Consider the following 20,516-nt stretch of genomic DNA (forward strand, 5'->3'; position numbering starts at 1 on the left):
CCATCTTTGGGACCCAAGCTGATGCGGAATGGCACCATTAAGAGAACACACCCTCTGTGGGGCCAGTAGCCACAGCACTTCCCCAGCCTTAAGGTTCCGTCCTCCACCCAGTGCACTCACAAGAGAGGCTATAATGTCCTGATCCTGGTAGCTTGAAGCCTGGGCTCACAATGGCTGTAACTCTAGTTCTCTAGTCTGGGAAACCAACCCTGGTCCTGCCACCCCCAACATACCCAGCCACAGACCAGACAGGAAGAACCCCCTCAGGCAGACCACCTCCATTCCTCCACCTACCTTCAGCCAAACAAGCTGACAGAGTTGTGTACACCTGGGCCCCCAGCCCAGGAAAACAGCACAGTGGTCTCTCCCCTAATGTGCATGCTCTCAGGACAGTGGAAATAAAATGCATCCACCCCCTCCCCAAGCAGCAGTCAGGTGGTTTCATCCTGAACAGTCCTGTCTAGTGGCCTTGCCAACAGTCCTAGAAGCATCTGCATTGGCGCTTCACTGCAGACCTACCTAGAGGACCTACCCACTGCCCAGAAGCAAGTGGACAGGCCACTTTATTGCAGGCCTGCCTAGTGGCCCTACGCACCACCCAGAAACAACTATTCAGGCCCCTTCACTGCAGCCCTGCCTAGTGGCCTTGCCCGCTTTCCGAAAAGAGATTCAGCAGTTCCGCCCTTGGCAGTCCAACTCCCAAAGCACAGAGGAAATAATGACCTCTCGGCCACTAACATCAGTGCTGCCTGGCCCCAGACACTGTTGCCACCAGTGCCCCTCTCCCTACACAACAGTCCATCCTGCTCTCCACCGACACCCAGCCCAAGTGCCACCAGGTCCACCTTGCCCAGATTCAGGTGTTTCTGCTATTTACCAGGTAGAAGGAAAGAGGAAAGAGAGAAAGTCAAGGACCCAGGAAAAAGGTAAGAGAAACTCTGCCCACAAAAAACCCACAGATCAGAGACAAAGTTCTGATATTAACCAGTAAAGGTCTAATACCACNATAATAATCAACTACATTGTATATTGACAAAATAAAAAATAAATAAATAAATAAATAAAAAATAAAATAAAATAAAATAAAACGTTTTAATTTAATAAAATTATTGTTATGGTTTGCTTTAATGCTACCTTCGTGCTACTGGTTTTCTATCCATTTCCTCTGTTCTTCATTCTTTTGTTTCTCCTTTCCTGTTAATTGAATTAGTTGAGTATTTTTTAGTATTCTATTATCTCTACTGGCTTTTTAACTAAACCTCTTTGTATTTTTTGTTTAGTAATTGCTTTAGGGTTTACAATATACATCCTAACTTACCACACTTTATTTTGAAATAATATATGATTCGCACATGATTTGCAATTCTTAAAATAGTGTAATCTCATTTACCCGCACTCCATCTTTTGCATTATCATTGTTACACACTGTATTTCTACACAAATTACAAACTCCACAGTATAATGTTATTATTTTTGCACTAATTAACTTTTTAGCCATAAAATAAAAATATAGTGTTATATTTATTTATCCACATGGTTCCCATAAGCCAGATTCTTCATTTCCTCTTACAGACTTAAGTTCTTTCTAGATGCATCTCCCTTCATCTTAAAGAACTTCCTTTAGCATTTCTTGGTGTAAAGATATGCTGCAGAAAAATTCTCCCTCTTTTTATTTAACTGAATATGCCTTTATTTCCCTTCATTTCTGAAAGCTGTCTTCACTAGATATTTAATCCAAGGCTGATAACATATTTCTTCCAGCAATTTTAAAATGTCATTTCATTGTCTTCCTGTACTTCAATTTTTATGGTGAGAAGTCACCTGTAATTCTTATTTTTCTCCTGTACAGGCAGTCCCCAACTTACAACAGTCCCACATATGACTCTTCTAATGCATGATGGTGCAAAGCAATATGCAATCAGTAGAAACTGTATTTCAAATACCCATACAACCATTCTGTTTTTCACTTTCAGTACAGTATCCAATAAATTACATGAGATACTCAACACTGTATTTAAAAATAGGCTTTCTATTAGGTGATTTTGCCCAACTGTAGGCTAATTTAGTGTTCCGAGCATATTAAGGGTAGGCTAGGGCCGGCCCGGTGGCGCACTGGAGAGTGCGCCGCTTGGGAGAGCGGTGGCACTCCCACCAAGGGTTCGGATCCCATGTGGAGACCGGTTCCCATTCACTGGCTGAGCGAGGTGCAGGCGCAACACCGAGGGTTGCGATCCCGTTACCGGTCAGTAAAAAAGACAAAAAGGAAAAAAAAAGAGTAGGCTAGGTTAAGCCATGATTTCGGTAGGTTAGGTATATTAAACGCATTTCAACTCATCATATTTTCAACTTATGATGGGGTTTATTGGACATAACTCCATGGTAAGTTGAAGAGCATCTGTAGATAACACGTGTTTGCACCCAGCTACTTTTAAGAGTTTTTTCTCTAGATTTGACTTTCAGATGTTTGACTACCAAATAGTTAGGTATGACTTTCTCTGTATTTATCCCAACTGAAATTCATGGAGCTTTCTATACTTGTGAGTAATTGTTTTTGACTAATTTTGGAAAATAGGTGAGAAGAGGCATTATTAAAGGAATTTTTTAATCTTTGTTAATTCCAATCCCTATGTTGTCTGTGGACTGTTTCTATTTATTGATTTTTTTTCTCTTGACTCTAGGTTATATTTTTCTGTTTCTTCACATGTATAGTGTCTTTTTTTTAATTTTTGAAACAACCTCAAATTTTCAAGAAAGTAAAGCAAATCTTTTATTCTCTAAATTATTTGAGAAGCAATTTCCAACAAGATGCTCCTTCACCATGGAGCACTTTTGTATGCATGTATTGCCTATAACAAAGACATTTTTTAGCATATCCTAATACAACTATCAAAGTCAGGAAATTAATGCTACTATATTGCTGTCTTAGACCATTTTCTGTTGCCATAACAGAATACCACAGACTGGGTAATTTATAAAGAAAAAAGTTGAGGGTGGGACAAGATGGCAAGCTAGAGGTTCCCAGGGTGCATTCCTTTCACTTAAAAAGACCAGAACAGGCCGGCCCGTGGCTCACTTGGTAGAGTGCGGTGCTGATAACACCAAGGCCATGGGTTCGGATCCTATATAGGGATGGCTGGTTTGCTCACTGGCTGAGCGTGGTGCTGACAACACCAAGCCAAGGGTTGAGATCCCCTTACCGGTCATCTTTAAAAAAATAAATAAATAAATAAAAAGACCAGAACAACTAACAGGTAGCTAAATATTGAGAGGAACATCAGTGGGAGACTGTGGGAGTACAGCAGGAGACTGGTGAGATCCCTGTGGAGCACAAAAGCCCAGGTTGGTAGCATAGAGAGTAGAGAGGCACACAGCCTTAGCTACCACATCTCCAACACTGGGATGGGAACAGAAAGAATATTCCCTTGCAGTGACAAGGTAGGCAAAGGAACCACACCAAACTCCATCCTCACCACAGAGGCCTGCAGATCACATGGAGGACCTCACTGCACCTCAGAGACCCCCGAGCAGCTTCACACAGGCTAATCAGCCCCTCCACCAGCCCGCCCTCTTCTCTCCAGGCAGCCCCCTTCTTCTGTCTACATCAAGCCAGTGTGATTAGAGCTGCTGACAGTAATGAACGGACAGGCAGAACAGCCCTGCGCCACTAAAACCCACATAAAACTCAACCAGCTCAATGGAGATGAGAGCCGACAGCAGGGCGAGAGAAAGCCTCTCTCCACCTCGCTTTGATTGGTCTCGATGGGTGATTAGCCAGGAGATGCTTAATGGGCCGGGAGTTTTTGCAAAGTGTGATTGACAAGGCATTGATTTATCTATTTGTGGTTCTGCTCATGTCTTCGAGGTGGTAAATAGAAACTTACCTTGTAAGGCCTCCTATCAGTTTCTTTATGGGATCTGTTCTCAGGAGGCTGCTGGATTATCCCTGCTGAGGACAGATTGAAATAAAGTAAGGCACAATAGTCTGTGTTTGTGCTTCTGAAAACCCTGATATTTATTTTTATCTCCCTCCTGGATAGCGTGATTCAGAGCCTTTCACACGCTCCACGTGAGTGAGGTTCCCTTTGGAGTTCATGACAATTTCCACCACACAGCTCTCAAACTGGTCTCAAGTGTGCTTTGGAATCCGTTTGACCCACAGTCCTTGGAGAAGGTTGACTCTTGACATGGTCACCCAGGGGAGTGCTGATTCTTTCCCTCCTGGGTGTGTGCTCCAGGAGGAAGTGGCCACAGCTACAGCTGGCCAGCCAGAGTGAGCTTTGGTGGCACCTGTGTAAAAATGTGGATTATTGTTCTGCACAAAAATTGCTGTTGAATGTCATCCACAGTGGCCACTGCGGAGATTTATACATTGTGTTTGGATAAAACAATTCTGGAGTATGACCTAACATCTGAAGGTGACTCAAATACATGTAAAGCCACATGAGCACATGTGTGTATGCATGTGTGCTCATGCTTGTGTGTGTATGTGTGCATACATGTGCTTGTGTGTTTATCCTGACTGCATCTCTCCATATAATAATTTTCAGACTAAAAGTTATGGCCTGAATTTAAGGTTGTGCTGTCAGGTCCTTATCATCCAACTTCTCTGTGCAGGCACTGAGATAACCACCGACCAATGCAAAGTCACCATGGAGACACAGGAGGAAATTCCACAGTTCCGCCCTTGGCAGTCCAACTCCCAAAGCACAGAGGAAATAATGACCTCTCGGCCACTAACATCAGTGCTGCCTGGCCCCAGACACTGTTGCCACCAGTGCCCCTCTCCCTACACAACAGTCCATCCTGCTCTCCACCGACACCCAGCCCAAGTGCCACCAGGTCCACCTTGCCCAGATTCAGGTGTTTCTGCTATTTACCAGGTAGAAGGAAAGAGGAAAGAGAGAAAGTCAAGGACCCAGGAAAAAGGTAAGAGAAACTCTGCCCACAAAAAACCCACAGATCAGAGACAAAGTTCTGATATTAACCAGTAAAGGTCTAATACCACCAAAGAAGACCTATAAAACATAGAAGAGCCAGAAGCATCTGCGCTACTGAGCTGGGGTGAGGGGAGCCCAAGAGCCTCAGCGATGCCACCCCAATGTCCACATCTATCCAGGTAATGACTGCATCGCTGCAGGAAGCCTCCCAGCCTCCTGAGCCAGCGGGGGGTGCCTCAGTCACACCCCTTGACATTCACATCCAGCCCAGCAGCAACCAAGCCACCACCAGAAACCCCCCAGGCTCCCAAGCCAGAGTAGGGGGAGCCTGCGGGACTGAGCCACATGCCCCCACCCTCTGCAACCTGGCCTGTGAAGGAGTTGGCCATGGGCCAGCCCTGACTTCCCTCCACTTCTGTTTCCCTACCCTCTCTTCTCTCCCCCTCCCATTGCTCTGCAACAACATCTTCGAATGTAAAAAAGTATAATAATAATAAATAAATAAATTTTTTAAAAATTCCCCACTCAAAAAACACAGACTGGCTGATTGGATTAAGAAGCTAGACCCAATTATATTCTATCTACAAGAGACTCACATCACAAATTAGGAAGCACACAGACTAAGAGTGAAGGAATGAAAGAAGATATACCACGTAAATGGAAATCAAAAATGAGCAGAAGCAGCTCTTTTTATATTGAATAAAATAGACTTTAACCAAAAACTATAAAAAGAGACAAAGAAGGTCATTATATAATGACAAAGGTATCTATCCAGAAAGAGGATATAACAATCATAAATATATATGCACCCAACATCAAAGCACCCAGATATATAAAGCAAACACTGTTAGACCTAAAGAGAGAGAGAGATCCTGCTGTGGACTGATTGAATTGTGTCCCCAAAAGCTTATATATTAGAAGCTTAATTCCTACTGTAACTGTTGAAGTTGGAAAATCTTATTATGGTAATTGAAAGGTGGGTTCATGAAGAGGTGATTAGACTGTAGTACCATGCCATACTTAATGGATTAATAATGGTGGTCAGGGGCTTGGTTCTTAGAGCATGTGAGAGTCTCTCTCTCTCTCTCTCTCTCTACTTCACTATCTTCTGCCATGTGAGACCTCTGCATTGCTATAAAACCACCATTAAAAAAGACCCTCACTACATGTGTTCTCTGGACTTTGGACTTCCCAGCCTCTGAAACTATAAGCAATAAATATTGTTTTCATACAAATTACCCAGTTCCAGGTATTTTGTTATAAGCAACAGAAATGGGCTAATACAGACTCCAATACAGTAATAGCTGGGGACACTGGCACCCCTCTCTCAACACTAAACGGTTCATCTAGGCAACAAAACAACAGAGAAACACAGGATTTAAACTACACTCTAGACCAATTGGACTTGGCAGACAGCTATAGAACATTTCATCCAACAACTATAGAGTACACATTCTTCTCATCAGCACATGGAACATTCTCCAGGATAGACCACATGTTAGGTCACAAATCAAGTCTCAACAAATTTTTAAAAATTGAAATCATTTCAAGTATCTTTTCAGACCAAATGGATTAAAACTAGAAATAAATAGTAAGCAAAGCTTCAGAAATTATACAAATACATGGATTTTAAACAACGTGCTCCTGAACGATGTATGCATCAAAGAAGAAATTAAACAGGAAATCAAATATTTCTTGAAACTAATGAAAATAAAGACACATAATATTAAAAACCTATGTAAAACTGCAAAAGCAGTACTAAGAGGGAAGTTTATTGCAATAAATGCTTACATCAAAAGAATAGAAAGACTTCAAATAACCTAACATTACACCTCAAAGAACTAGGCAAACAAGAACAATCCAACCCCAAAATTAGTAGATAGAAAGAAATAATTAAGATCAGAGCAGAACTAAATGAAATGCAGACCAAAAAAAAATGATCAGCAAAACAAAAAGTTAGTTTTTGAGAACATAAACAAAATTGACAACCCATTAACTAGACTAACTAAGAAGAGAGAAGACCCAAATAACAAAACCAGAAGTGAAAAAAGATAAATACAAACGATACAAACAGAAATACAAAGAATCATTAGAAAGAAAGACAAAGAATCACTAGAGACTCATCAATAACTATACTCCAACAAATTTGAAAACCTAGAGGAAACAGATAAATTTCTGGACACATACAACTACCAAGACTGAATTGAGAAGAAATAGACAACCTAAACAGACCAATAATGAGCAATGAGATTGATGTAGTAATTAGTGGTCTCCCAACAAAGAAAAGCCCAGGACTGGATGACATCACTGCTGAATTCTACCTTTAAGGAAGAAGTAATACCAATTCTTTTCAAACTATTCCAAAAAACAAAATTGAAACAGAGATCATTCTCCCAAACTCATTCTATGAAGCCAGCATCACCCTGATACCAAAATCAAAAATACAACATAAAAAGAAAACTACAGGCCAACATCTTTGATGAACATAGATGTAAAAATCCTCAACAAAATATTAGCAAAAAGAATACAACCACACCTCAAAAGAGTATACATCATTATCAAATGGGATTTCATCCCAGAGATGCAAAAATGGTTCAACATATGCAAATCGATAAATCTGATATACCCACACATCAACAAAATCAAAGACAAAAAACATATGACCATCTCAACAGACACAGAAAAAGAATTTAACAAAATTCAACATCTCTTCATGATAGAGACTCTCAACAAACTAGATACAGAAAGTATCTCAACACAATAAAAACTATTGCCAATATCATCCTGAGAACAGGTACAAAACAAGAATGCCCACTCTCACCACTCCTATTTAACATAGTATTGGAAGTATTAGCCAGACCAATCAAGCAAGAGAAAGAAATAAAGGACATCCAAATTGGAAAAGAGAAGTCAAACTGTTCCTGTTTGAAGATGACATATTCCTATATATAGAAAAACCTAAAGACTACCAAAAATCTCTTACAGATGATAAACAAATTTAGTAAAGTTGTCAGATATAAAATCAATATATAAAAGTCAGCAGCATTTTTATATTCCAACAACAAACTAGCAGAAAAAGAAATCAAGAAAGCAAACCCATTTACAATAACTACCAAAAAAAATAAGATACACAGGAATGAATGTAACAAAGGAGATGAAAGATCTCTACAATGAGAATTACAAATCACTGCTGAAAGAAGTCAAAGAGGACACAAAAAGATGGAAAGACATTCCATGTTCATGGATTGGAAGAATTAACATTGTAAAGATGTCCATAAAAAAGTGATCTACATATTCAATGTGATCCACATCAAAATAGCAATGATATTCTTCATAGAAATAGAAAAAAATAACCCTAACATTCATGTGGAACAACAACTGATCCCAAATAGCCAAAGCAATCCTGAGCAAAAAAACAAACAAACAAACAAAAAAACACCTGGAGGCATTACACCACCTGACTTAAAAAGCTATAGTAACCAAAACAGCATGGTACTGTCATAAAAACAGACAAATGAACGAATGGAACATAATAGAGAACCCAAAAATCAGTCTTCATATTTACAGCTAACTGATTTTTGACAAAGGCACTAAGAACATACACTGGGAAAGGACAGCCTCTACAATGAATGCTGCTGGGAAAACTGGATATCCAAGTGTAGAAGGATGCAAACTAGACCCATATACCAAAATCAACTCAAAGTGGATTAAATATTAAATAGAAGACCTGAAACTATAAAACTTCTAGAAGGAAAAATAGGGAAAACACTTCGGATGTAGGACGGGGCAAAGACTATGAATAAGACCCCAAAAGCACAGACAACAAAAGAAAAAATAAACACGGGATTATATCGAACCAAAAAGCTTCTGCAAAGCAAAGGAAACAATCAACAGAGTGAAAAGAAAACTTACAGAATGTGAGAAAATATTTGCAAACTATGCAACTGACAAGGGATTAAGATCCAGAATACAGAATATACAAGGAATTCAAATAATTCAACAGCAAAAAAAGTAATAATAATAATAATCCAACTTAAAAATAGGCAAAGAAGCTGAATAGACATTTCTCAAAGGAAGACATACAAATGGCCAAGAGGGAAATGAAAAAATACTGAACATCACTAAGCATCAAGGAAATGCAAATCAAAACCACATTGAGATATCATCTCACTCCAGTTAGACTGGCTATTATCAAAAAGACAGAGAATAACAAATGCTGGCAAGGACATGGAGAAAGGGGAACCCTCCTACACTATTAGTGGGACTGGAAATTCGTGCCGCCATTACGGAAAACAGTATGCAGCTTTCTCAGACAACTACAGATAGACATATCACATGCTCCATCAATCCCACTACCAGAAATATACCCAAAGGAATGGAAATCATCATGTTGAAAAATAAATAAGAAAGAAAAAGAGAGAAACAAAGAAAGAAAGAAGGAGAGAGAGGAAGGAAGGAAGGAAGGAAAAGAAAGAGAGAAAGAGAAAAAGAAAGAAAGAGAGAAGGAGACAACAATAATAGATTGAATTTTCAGAAAGAGAGAACAGAACTGTGGTTACCAGAGGTGGGAAAGGGAGAAGGGAAGGGGAGTTGGTGAGAAACTGGTTAACAGACACGAAGAATGCTTACGTTTTGTAATGTTGAACAGGCTAATTATCCTGATTTGAGCATCACATATTGTACACAAGTATTGATAGTCAACTCTGTACCCACAAACATGTATAATCAATAAAAAAGATAAGAAAAAAGAATTAGTGAGAATTGGATAAAAATATTAAAACACTCTGTGCTTTTAATTTACGTAAATGTCAAAAATTGTTCTCTGTATTTAAGTTACTATTTTTTCTTGTGCTGCCACTTCAAAGCTATCTATGAAAATGGAATTGACAGTCACTTTTAATCTAAGTATTCTAATTCAAATTTCAATACAAGATTATTTTAGCAGAAATAGAAAACCAATAAATTAATAATAGAAAAGAGAAAATGAATACAATGAGTGATGGAAATGGGACTTTTATATACACAGCTTAAAGATACATTCACAAAAATATTATCCCAGCTGTGTCCTTTAAATGGAGGAAGTTATTAAACAAATCCTAATCTAAAAAAAAAAATTGTTAGTTCACGGCTCTGGGGGCTGGATAGTCCAAGAGCATGCAGTCATCTGGGGACAACCTCGCTGCATCATAATACAGCAGAGGATGTCACATGGCAAGAGGGTGAGAGGATAAGAGCCAGAGAGAACTCACATTCATAGTAAAGCCACTCCTGCCATAACAAACCCACTTCCATGACAGCAACATTAATCCATTCATGAGGTCAGATCTTTCATTAATCCTTTAATCCATTCATGAGGGCAGAGAGATTCAGATTTCAACACATGAATTTGGGGGGGATACATTCAAACCATAGCAATTACTATCATCTCATCTTCAGATCCCATTCAAATTTAGAGTCTCAATAATGTCCTTTATTGCAAAATATTACAGCCCAGAAACTCACAATGGGCTTAGATACCATGTCTCTTTAGTCTCCTTTAGTCAGTAACAATTTCTGGTTTTCATTAAATTTCATGACCTTGACTCTTTTGAATATTATAGGACTGTTATTTCACAGCATGTCCCTCAATACAGATTTGTCTTAAGTCTCCTCATGGTATATCTTAGTTATGCATCATTGGCTGGAATTTTATCAAATGATGCTGTTAGCCCATGAGGTGGGACATGATTCTTATTTGTCTCATTAATGAAACAAATCGTGCACAGAAAATTTACCAAGATAGACCATACACTAGACCATGAAAATAAGTTTAAAAGAATTTGAGAAATACAAAATTTGTTCTCTGACCACAATGGAATTACATTAGAGATCAAAAATAGAAAAATAACGAGAAAATTCCTAAATATTTGTAAACTAAATACTGCATGGGTCAAAAAATAAACCGAAAGAGAAATTATAAAGTATGTTTAATTGAATAAAGTGAAAACACAACAGCAAAATCTATAGGGTGTTACTAAAACAGTACTCAGGGGGAAATCTATAGCACTAAATGCCTATATTAGTAGAAAAAGACAGGTCTCAAATCAATGACCTCATCTTCCACCTTAAAGAACTAGAAGAGAAGAATCAAATCAACCCAATGTAACAGGGATAAAGGAAATAATAAAAAATAGAGCAGAATTCAATGAAATAGAAATCAGAAAAGCAAGAGAGAAAATGATGAAACCAAAAGCTGACTCTTCGATAATATCAATAAAATTGACAAACCTCTAGGTAGAATGATAAGGAAAAAAGAAACAGATTACACAAATAACCAATATTGGGAATGAGAGGGGGTGACAGCACTACAGCTTCTACGGACATTAAAAGAAAAATAAGAAAATATTGTAAATAACTTTATGTCAATAAATTGAACTTAGATATAATGGACAAATTCTTTGAAAGACATGAACTACCAAATCTCACTTAAAAAGAAGTAAATAATATTTATACTGATAGCCCTTCATTTATAAACTAATTGAATTTGTAGTTTAAAACCTCCCACAAAACACACAAACACAAAGGCAGGTGAAAGAACGTTATAAATAATTTCTAATATAAGAAGTTATTTGCAAAACTTTATGCAAGCAGATTTCAAACCTAGAAGAAATAAACAATCTAAGAAAAATTAATAACTTACCATAATTAACCTCAGAAGTGATAGAAAGTCAAAATAAACCAACTTCCAAAGAAGAAATAAAGTCATAAAATAATTATCCAACCCCACCTCAAAATAATCACAGCCTAGGTAGGTAGTGTTATAGAGACATCGTATCCAAGCTTTAAAGGACAGATGATTATAGTACTGCTCAAACTGTTCTGGAGCATAGGAAAAGAATAAAACTTTCCAATTCTTTTTCTGAAGTACGTGTAACATAAATATCAAAACCTGAGATTACATATCAGAACTGCACACACACAAAAAGAAAATTCCATATCAACCTCATTTATGGATATACATGCCAAAAATAAAACATCATCATTTCTCGCACGAAGAAGTAAAGCACCAAACAAATCTATTCTTCCATAAATGATAACTATAGACTCTGAAAAAAAATACAAAAAAATTCTGGAGATTCTAAAGAGGTAACAAAGGCAGGAGGAAGTGGCAGCCATGGGATGAATTTTATGTTTTGTGGCTTTCCTTTGGCAGTAGCAGCAAAAACTCCAATAGCAAGGCATAGCATCATTCTCACTGGAGGCACCAGAGGAAGGAGTCTGGGGAAAACAGAGATGCCAAAGAGTGAGGCGGGAACCCCAGAAAGGAGAGAACCAGAGAAGAAGAACCTCAACATCTGTGTATAAACTCTGCCCAAGTCTGTGCAGGGTAGACTGGAAGCAGTCTGAACTGAGATCTGAATTGTCACTCGCTACAAGCAAGACCTCTGCTACAAAGAACAGCAACAAAAATGTCCCATTCTCAATGGAAAAGACAGTCAACTGGAGGTTAATACTGTTTTAGTCCATCTCTGTTGCTTATAACAAAATACACAGAACTGGGTGATTTAAAGAAAATGAAAGTTATTGCTTACAGTTTCTGAGGCTGAGAAATACAAAGTCCATCTGGTGGTGGCGACAGTGACCCAGGGGCCTCACATCACAAGATGGTGGAAGTAGAGAAAGCAGAGAGAGAGACAGTTCTTCATGCCCTGTCCTTTTAAAGCCCTCAGAGCCACACCCATGACCACCATTTTTAATCCATTCACTACTGCATGGTCCTACAATCCAATCCCCTCTTCAAGGTTCCGCCTTTCAATTACCGTAATAGAATTTCCCACCCTCTTAACAGTCACAGTGGGGGCTAAGTTTCTAATACATGAAATTCGAGGGACATAATTCAAGCTTTGATGAGTTTTGGGGGGATATAATTCAATCCACTACATTCCTCCCTTGGCCCCCAAAACTCATGTCTTTTCACATGCATAACTCTTAACTTGTTTTAACTCAAAAGTCCAAAGTTCAGAGTCCCATCTGTGAAATCAATATAAGTTATCTACTTCCAAGATACAATGGTTGGACAAACATAGGGTATATATTCCCATTCCAAAGGGAGAAATGGGCCAAAAGAAAGGTGTAACAGGTCCCAAACAATTCTGAAACCCAACAGGGCAGGCATTGAATCTCAAAGCTGGCAAATCACGTACCTAGACTCCATATTCCACAACCTCTGCACACTGGTGTGGGGGTTAGGTTCCCAAGTCCTCAGGCAGCTCCGCTCCTATGGCTTTCCTGGTCTCAGGCCACACTTCAACTCTCCCAGGCTAGCATTCCACTCTGGTAGCTCCACAAGTCTGGGGTCTCCATGGTGGTCCCATTTTCACAGCTCCACTAGACATGGCACTGATGGGGTTTCTCTGCTGCAACTCTGACCCCACATTTCTGCTAGGCATTGCTCTAGCAAAATCTGTCTGCGGTGACTCCACCACTGTGACAGATCTCTTCCTGGGCCCCCAGAGTTTTCCATAGATCCTTCGAAATCATGATGGAAGCTCCCAAGCCTTCCCAGGTCTGGCATTCTGCAAGTCTGCAGACCTAACACCAAGTGGACTCTGCCAAGTCTTCCAGCTTGTGTTTTCCAAAGCTGTGGGTCCAGCCACACCTGGGACCAATTTAGCCATGGCTGTGGCAGCCAAAGCAGTTGGGGTGCTGGTATGGGGAGCAGCTTCCCAAGGTGGCCCTGGGCAACGAACCCATGGAGGGGGCTTCAGGCCTGTTCCCAAAGACCATTTTGTCTTCCTAGGTCTTTGGACCTGAAATGGAAAGGTTAGACCCAGAGGCTTCTGCAATGCCTTCAGGGCCTTTTTATCCTTCTCTTGATAGTCCCTTTCTTTTGCACTAATCTTCTTAGCTAAGGGTCACTGGGCTGCATCATTGCATGCTCTCTGCTTTTTTACCACATGGCCAAACTGCAAATTTTCTAAATTTTTACACTCTGCTTCCCTTTTAAATTTGGCTTTACTTTATGCCTTTGCCGCCATAACTCAGCATAGGCCGTTGCAAGTAGCCATGCTGCTTCCTAAATGTTTTGCTGCTTAGAAATTTCTTCTGCCAAATACTCTGGTTCACAACTCTTAAATTCCACCTTCCACAAAGTCCTAGTGAATGAAGTACAGTGCAGCTAAGTTCCTTGCCAGTTCACAGCAGGGGTGATCTTAGTCTGAGTTTCCAATACACTCCTTATTTCTATCTGAGACTTCCTTAGAATGGTCTTTACAGTCCATGTTTCCATAAACATTCTGCTCGCACCACATAACCAGTCTTTAAGACATTCCAAACTTTCTCTCATCTTTTTGTCTTCTTCTGAGTCCTCCAAACCCCTCCAACCTCTCCTCAACACCCAGTTCCAAAGTTTCTGTTTCAAGTTTCTGTTATAATCAACACCCCACTCCTCGGTACCAATTTTCTGTTTTAGTCAGTCTCTGCAGATTATAACAAAATTCACAGAACTCAACTTTAACAAAATTAAAGCCCTCAGAACCTCACCCATGACCATTTTTAATCCATTCACTACTGCATGGTCCTACAATCCAATCACCTCTTCAAGGCTCCACCTTTCAAATACCATAATGGGATTTCCCACCCTCTTAACATTCACAGTGGGGGCTATGTTTCTAATACATGAAACTTGAGAGACATAATTCAAGCTTCAATGATTTTGGGGGGGGACATAATTCAATCCACTACAAATACTAAGAATATCTAGATGTTGGAATTAACAAACAAGGATTTTAAAGCAGCTACTATAACTATGCTTAATTGGTTAAATAAAAATCTGCTCAAAATAAATTAAAAGATCAGAAATCTCAGCAGACAAATAAAAAATAATAAAATAAACCAAACTAAATTTTATCCAAAAATTTCATTATCTGAAAGAAAAAATTCACTGAATGCGTTTAAATTGCAGAATGGAGATGAAAGAGGAAAGAATCAGTGAACTTGAGGAAATTAACCAATCTGGAGAAAAGGGGGGTGGGGGGAAGATAGAAAAAAAATGAGCCAAGCCTCAAGGATATATAACAATTTCAACAGGCTTAACATATAGCACTGGAGTTCTCAAAGGAAAGGAGAGGGAGAATAGAGTAGAAAAACTGAAGAAAAACATCTGAACACTCTCCAAATTTGAAGAAAGACGTGAATATGCAGATTCAAGAGTTCAGCAAACACCAAACAGGATAAATTCAAATAAAACCATTCCTTGTTACACCACAGTCAACCTGCTGAACTCAAAGAAAAAGAAAAAGATTTGGAAAGCAGCCAGAGATAAATAAAATATTAAATTTTCATTTGGACAAAAAAAATTTGAATGACCATAGACTTCTTAGATATCATGGAGATCAATGGTCACAACACCATTATGGTACCAAAAGAAAACACTGTCAACCCAGAATTCTACATCCAGTGAAAATAAACTTCAAAGTTAAAAGCAAACTATATTTTCAGATAAAATAAAAGCAAATGCCTTTGTGGCTAAAAGACCTGCTCCACAAGAAACGCTAAAGTCAATTCTTCTGGCTGATGTAAGTTGATAACGGAGGGAAACTCAGATTTTTAGAAATGAATAAAGAGCATCAGAAATTGTAAATATCTGAGTAAATATAAAATTCTATTTTTTCTATTAATTTCTTTAAAACACATATGAATAAAGAAAAAGTATTAAATTCTCTTATGGGGTTTATAATGTATGTAGATATAATACATAAAACCACTAAAACATAAAGATGGGTGAGATCACAAGTTGATTCATATAGTTGCAACGATCCTTTATTTTATGTAAAGTGGTACAATAGTAACTAATCTTACATAGACTGAGCAAAGTTAAGGATGTACTCTAATCCTTATAACAATGTCAAAAAAATAAATAAAGAGATACAGGTAAAACATCAGTTGATAAATTAAAATGAATTCCAAAAATGCTTAAGCAATTCAGAAAAAAAGCAGAAAAAGAAGAAGAGAGGAACAAAAAATAAGTGAAACAAACATAATACAAATAATAAAATGATAGGCCTAAGTCTAGGCATATCAACAATTAGCTTCCATTACATATTAATGCCCTAAAACGTTCAAATAGAAAGGCAGAAGTTATAAGAGCAGATTTTTAGAAAAAACATGATCTAACACACTTTAAATATAAAACCAGAGATAAGTTGAAATTAAACGAATGGAAAAATATATACATACTTATATGACCATGAGAGGGCTAAATAATTATATGAATATCTGATAAAAATTAACTTAAAAATAGAAAATTAGCAAAAATAAAGAGGGATATTTTGTAATGATGAAAGGATCAATTCACCGAGAAGACATAATAATCATAAACAAGTACACACCTATCAACAGAGCCTCAAAAATGAAGCAAAAATTGACAAAATTAAAAGGAAAAACAGACAATACCACAATTGTAATAGGAGATTTTAATACTCCTCTCTCAGCACTTGATAGAATGACTAGGCAAAAACATCAGTAAAGATCTGTAAAAGTAAAGATATTATTTAAGAATCAAGCATGTTGCCATAACTGGAAGTTACATGACATTATACCCAACAACTGAAGAAGCACGTTTATTTCAAGAGCTTAATTATAGTTATCAAGCATGTTGCCATAACTGGAAGTTACATGACATTATACCCAACAACTGAAGAAGCACGTTTATTTCAAGAGCACATTATGTGTTCACCAAGACTGACTATATTCCGGGCATAAAATGAGTCTCAATAAATTTAAAAGAATTTAAATCATACAGAATATTTTTCTATCCACAATTACAGCAAATTAAAAATCAACATAAGATAAAAGCATATGTTAAGATTCTTAACATACATATTAGAAGGTATAAAATTTAGAAGATCGACAATACCAAATGTTGGTGATGACATGGAGCAACTGGAACTCTCACACATTGCTGGTAGAAATGTAAAATGATAAGACCACTTTCAAAAATTGAATAGCAGTTTTTTTAAAAGTTAAACACATACCATGTGATGCAGCCATCCCACTCCTAGGCATTTACCCAACAGAGATAAAAGCATATGTCCCCAATAAAACTCATACATAAATGTTCATAACACCTTTATTCTTAATAGCCAAAAAACCGGAAACAACTTAAATATCTGTTATGTAAGTGAAAGGATAAGCAAAAATGTGCTTTAATCCATACAAAGGAATACTAGTCAGCAATAAAACAGAACTACTGATAAACACAAAAATATGGACGAATCACAAAATCAACATGCAGAGTAAAAGAAGATAGAAACAAAAATGTATATACTCCATTTATATAAAATTCTAGAAAATTCAAACGTGTATAGGGATAGAATCAGTGTTGCCTGGGGCTGGGAGTAGAGGGATGGATGTTCTATAAAAAGACATATGGAATCTTTCGGGGCTGATGAAAAAGTTCTGTCTTTTGATTATGGTCATAGTTTCATGGCTATATACAATTGAAAAAAATGTGCACACTTTAAGTGGATTCAATTTATTGGGTGTTATTTATACCATAAAGTTGATTTTTCAAATTTCAGCATAAAAAAATAAGAAGCATGATCAAATGGGACTGTTCCGGGATAACTCATTGTTATAAAATCCATTAATATGAATTATCATATTAAGAGTTGATAAATAACATGTGATTATCTCCATAGATTCTTGGAAGGCATGTGACCAAATTCAGTACCAATTTTTGATAATTTTTTGGTGGGGGGGGGGCAGTTGGCCCGTACATGGATCAAACCCTGGACCTTGGTGTTATCAGCACCACATTCTAAATAAATGAGCTAACCAGACAGCCCCAATTCTTGATTTTAAAATTTAAAACTAAATATAACAGAAATGTATAGATATTTCCTTAATGAGATAAAATATCTTTAATAGAGAACTACAGAAGACATTCATGCTTAAATAAGCAATAATACAAGGATTAATATATCCATTTCCTATTGCTGCTGCAACAAATAGCCACAAACTTAATGGCTTAAAAGTACACAAGTTTAAGGGCTGGCCTGTGGCTCACTCAGGAGAGTGTGGTGCTGATAACACCGAGGCCATGGGTTCAGCTCCCTATATAGGGATGGCCGGTTAGCTCACTTGGGAGAGCATGGTGCTGACAACACCAAGTCAAAGGTTAAGATCCCCTTACCCGTCATCTTTAAAAAAAAAAAATACACAAGTTTATTATCTTAAAGGTCTGGAGGTCAGAGTTCTGAAGTGAGCTAAAATCAAGGTGCCAGGAGGGCTGCATTCCTTTCCAGAAGCTCTAGGAGAGAATTCATACTCTTGCCTTTTTCAGCTTATAGAGGCTGTCTTTATTCCTTGGCTCATGGCCCCCTTCCATCTTCAAAGCCAGAAATTGCGTCACTCTGACCTCTGCTTCCAACATCACACTTCCTTCTCTGTCTTTGACTCCCCTTCCTCCCTCTTGCAGGACTCATGTGGCTATATCAGGCCCAGCTAGATAATACAGGAGAATCTCCCTATTTCAAGATCCTTAATCGCATCACATCTGCATAGTTCTTTTTGCCATGTAAGGCAATGATGTCAGAGGTAGGGCCAGAGGGGTCCGACAGTCAGCCTCATCCCACCCAGTCCTCTTACCGGGTTCTTGAATCTGCCATGGGAAAGAATTCAAGGGCAGAGTCACAGTAGAAAGTGGGAACAAGTTTCATAAAATAGATAAGAAATAGAGGTTCCGTGGAGAGGGTAAGGCATGCTCCAGAGACTGAGCAGGCCCACACCAAGTTTAAAGCTGTCTTTATTCCTTGGCTCATGGCCCCCTTCCATCTTCAAAGCCAGCAATTGCGTCACTCTGACCTCTGCTTCCAACATCACACTTCCTTCTCTGTCTTTGACTCCCCTTCCTCCCCCTTGCAGGACTCATGTGGCTATATCAGGCCCAGCTAGATAATACAGGAGAATCTCCCTATTTCAAGATCCTTAATCGCATCACATCTGCATAGTTCTTTTTGCCATGTAAGGCAATGATGTCAGAGGTAGGGCCAGAGGGGTCCGACAGTCAGCCTCATCCCACCCAGTCCTCTTACCGGGTTCTTGAATCCGCCATGGGAAAGAATTCAAGGGCAGAGTCACAGTAGAAAGTGGGAACAAGTTTCATAAAATAGATAAGAAACAGAGGTTCCGTGGAGAGGGTAAGGCATGCTCCAGAGACTGAGCAGGCCCACACCAAGTTTANAGAGGTTCCGTGGAGAGGGTAAGGCATGCTCCAGAGACTGAGCAGGCCCACACCAAGTTTAACACAAAATAAGCTCAGTACAGGCATCAAGTCTAACACAAAAGCCAGAAAAACATACTTAAAGTTCAGGACAGAGCGCAGGCTGGCTCAAGAGAATGAGCAGCTGCTTACCGAAAGTAAGTTTGATACAAAGTAAATCATATACACCTCAGCAAGCCTAGTGTTAGTTGCCACCAGGGAAGTGAGCAACAACGCTGCCTTCGGCTGGGATTTGGCTTTTATAGTCTTTCTATCTAGTGAATATTCAATTAAGGGGGTGGTTCCCAGTTGTATGCACCAAAATGTTCCCTGCTCTCTATTGAGCATGTCCAGCCACTGGATTGCATAAGCCAGCCCCCTGTTGTCTCATTTTTCCCTTGTTGGAGCTAAGAATAGGTCTTACTGGCAACAGTTACCTTCCTTCAGGGCAGAGCTCAGAGAAGGGGACCTGAGACTTCAGGGAGTGGCTGGAAACCCAGAGGTATGTCCTAAAACCAGAGCCCAGGAAAACTGAGCACATCCTGTATCAGTAACACATTCACAGTTTCCAAAGATTAGGACATGGGCATCTTTGGGCTGGCCTTTATTCTACCTATCACACTCAGCAAATGAGGATGAGGCTTATAGACAGGTAGACAAAATAACCTATTTAATGCATATCAGTTGGTCTCCTACCCAGACACCCCCGTATGTATTCAGTGGGTTCATGAACAAAGTGGCCATGATAGCAGAATGGACATTATGCAAGGGCTCCAATGTCCCTTCACCAAGCTTGACCAGCTTCCACCATGGCTGAGCACTCAATAGCACAGACCAATTCTGAGCACCCAGAACAGTAGTTAGCCACCCTGTTAGACACCTTCCATCATGGTGAAGGAAGCAAGGTGTCCTTGCTGGAATAGACACTTCCTGGTATATAGATTTGTCTTCTCTGTCTGTTGTACTTCTGCCAGCAGCAGCATCTATGGCTTTTCTGAATACTTCAGTTGACACTATCCCTCTCAATGGTGTTTCTGCTCAGGAAATTCATTTAGAGCAATGAATAATAGGCTTGCTTCCACAGGATACACTGGTCTTATCATAGACCCCATCACCCCAAAGCAGCTGGAGTAACAGAACAGTGAACTAACCTGTTGAAGTTTTTATTGCAACACCTTATGAGAGTTGGGTATCATTTGCAGGATGCAGTGTATGCTCAGAACTAGTATATGGTGCTATTGCTCTCATAGCCAGAAATATGTGGGTCCTGTAAGTAAGGGATAGAAATAGGGAAGGTATCCCTCACTGTTAAACCTAATGGTCTTTTTTTTTTTTTT

The sequence above is a fragment of the Galeopterus variegatus genome, unplaced genomic scaffold (assembly GCF_000696425.1).
Source record: "Galeopterus variegatus unplaced genomic scaffold, G_variegatus-3.0.2 Scaffold8718, whole genome shotgun sequence".
Taxonomy (NCBI): Eukaryota; Metazoa; Chordata; class Mammalia; order Dermoptera; family Cynocephalidae; genus Galeopterus; species Galeopterus variegatus.